This window comes from Aplysia californica, unplaced genomic scaffold, assembly GCF_000002075.1.
Source record: "Aplysia californica isolate F4 #8 unplaced genomic scaffold, AplCal3.0 scaffold00308, whole genome shotgun sequence".
Classification (NCBI taxonomy): Eukaryota; Metazoa; Mollusca; class Gastropoda; order Aplysiida; family Aplysiidae; genus Aplysia; species Aplysia californica.
In genome coordinates, this window is record NW_004797578.1 from 266,216 (window position 1) to 269,053 (window position 2,838).

Genomic DNA, 2,838 nt, shown 5'->3' on the forward strand with positions numbered 1-2,838 from the left:
CCCCCCCCCCCAGGGCGATGCCACTGACTGAAGTGTCTTTAGGCCATTCCCAAAGGGGGGACATTTCTCGTTCTAGTGCACAGTAGAATTGTAAATTGGCTGATCCAACAGTGTCATGCTCATAACTGTGCCTGAACTACAACAGGGAACTGCTGCCTTAAGCTTTTTCTTTCCTAATCCTTACTATCGTCATTTTTCTCTACTTCTTTTGTATGTTTGTGGGCACACTCTTGTGACCCGCTATTTCCGGGGTGCCTTGATAATCGAAGCAGACTTTGTGCTGTTGAAGCTAGAGAGGTGAGACGAGTAAGTCTGATTCCCTGTAAGGAATTCTCTGTTGACATCCACCCCTTGGCGCTCATATTATGACCGTATGCAGTTGCGAGCGCCGTAAAACCTCTACTAAAACAAAACACTCTAACGCACGCAATGGCGTGGTTTCCACTCTTTGCTCTCTCTATAGATATTATATAGTTATATACTTCTCTGCCATGGAACGGTTCTCAACATGGGTGGTACACAACACAATTCTCCCCGCATTACACCACAGCCTTACCAGCGGAATTAACGACAGAATTCTACAACCTATAGACAGTAAATCTTCCACTTTTCACTCGTTTGTAAAAGCCGCTTTGCTTTAAAAGCGATAGGGTTACTTCCGAAAACGATAGATCTTGCCCTCACTACGCCATTGTTTTCAGTCTTCAATTCCTCACAGGTCACGTGGTACAGTGCCCGTTCTATCAGTGTAGAATTCGGTGTCCTTAACTCGCTCTCCGTTTTTATTCGAACAGTTAAAAAATGGCAGAAGTAGGGTGCCGAAACTGGTAAATGATCATTCACATCTCTGAGCATTGTGTGAGTGTGTGTGTGTGTGTGTGTGTGTGTGTGTGTGTGTGTGTGTGTGTGTGTGTTCGTGTTCTTTTGGAGTACAATGTTATGTAATCCTTGCTCACCATGGGAGGTAGGAATAGGACTTCAAACAGGGTAGATCTATATAGTTTTCATTTTATGTTGGATATCAATTGAAGGTCACAATGGACAAACGATCACACTTTTTCACTTTTGAGTAAACACTACTTTAGGATTTAAAACTCTAAAGTAAAGTAAACATTGATATCAACTGGTTGAAGCTGGTTTATATTGGAACTTTAAACATATTCTGATGATAGTTTAATGAATATGATGATTGAATGGCCATAGCTCCATTTAGCCTTATCGATACCCACAGGAGGCGAGTTTATGATCAGCTTTCCGGACTGGTAACTTATTTGTGAGGCAGTGTGGTGAAATCAGGCGCTCGTCAAAATAATGAAAGTCAAGAAATTGGCACTTTCCCGAATTTTTGCGAATTTTTTGCGAATTTTTGTTATTTCGGTTCAACATCTTTCATGCCCATTAAAGAGCACATTTCTGTGTGAATTTTACTGAAAAACGTTGATTAAAGGCTGAACAAAAGTTAATTTTCAGTTCCCACGGACTCTCAAGCTAAAGAAATAACTCAACTTTGGCGGCCATTTTCTCGCTAATTTTATCTCTGGAACCAGATGACCCTCGCCTCCTTCAATCACACATATCTCGACACTTCTATTCAACATGGATGGATATTTTCACCCAATACAAGAAAAATGGACAGGCTTTAAGATGATACCATCAACACCGTATGGCCACAAATTGACAAGAGCCCGATTCCACCACGTCGTGCCACATTTTATGACCGGGGTGAATTCGAGATCCCCCCCCCCCCCCAATGGGCCTGTGAAAGAGGGCAAAAGACCAGTCTCGCTATTGTCCGCTGCGTCTGTTTTCGTAAATAATAATAATAATAATAATAATAATAATAATAATAATAATAAATAATAATAATAATTGCATTTATGTAGCGCATATCCATGCTTAAGAGCATGCTCTATGCGCTTTACAACTATTATTACCACTGCAGACCCTCTAAGAACACTCGGAAACATTCTCCGCTTCCGAGGAAGCATACAGAGCAAGCTGCGGATTTCACGCGCTCAAACACTATCAAACTGACAAGATCGTTCACTGTCTATAGCCGGGTACCCATTTCCACCTGGGTGGAGTGAGGAAAATTTGTGCAAAGTGCCTTTCCCAAGGACACAACGTTGGACCCCTGACGGGATTCGAACCCTCGACCTTACGGTTGCGAGTCCGAGAGCCTAATCACTAGGCCACCGACGCCATATACATACTTCCCTCCCAATTTCGTCAATTTATTAACCTTATTAAGAACTGTTCGACCAAGCCGTATCCTATAATCCTGAACAAAGTAAATTTGTGTTAGTTGTCAATTTGTATGCACACGCCATACTCAGGGACGCAGCAAGCCGGAAATCCTTATCAGTATGTTGTTGACAAGTTATCGCTGTCGTTGTCTCTCCACCCCCTCCCTCCTAAACCCTCATCTCTCTCTCTCTCTCTCTCTCTCTCTCTCTCTCTCTCTCTCTCTCTCTCTACCTCTCTCTACCTCTTTCTGTCTCTGTGTCTCGGTCTCATTTTGCTGACTCTTTCTCCCCCCTCTCTCTCTCTCTACCTCTCTCTACCTCTTTCTGTCTCTGTGTCTCGGTCTCATTTTGCTGACTCTTTCTCCCCCCTCTCTCTCTCTCTACCTCTCTCTACCTCTTTCTGTCTCTGTGTCTCGGTCTCATTTTGCTGACTCTTTCTCCCCCCTCTCTCTCTCTCTCCCTCTCTCTCCCCCTCCCTCTCTCTCTCTCTCTTTTCTCTCTCTCTCTCTTTCTCTCTCTCTGTCTGTTTGTCTGTTTATCTGTCTGTCTCTACCTCTCTCTCTCTCTCTCTCTCTCTCTTTCTCTCTCTCTC

At 43.4% G+C, this 2,838-nt stretch overlaps 1 protein-coding gene across 1 annotated transcript in view; it reads left to right on the top strand.

Moving 5' to 3' along the window:
- LOC101863276 (protein HtrL) overlaps window positions 1-2,838 on the top strand; it is a 28,944-nt gene that overhangs the window by 15,802 nt on the left and 10,304 nt on the right. The gene's annotated exons all lie outside the window — the stretch shown is intronic.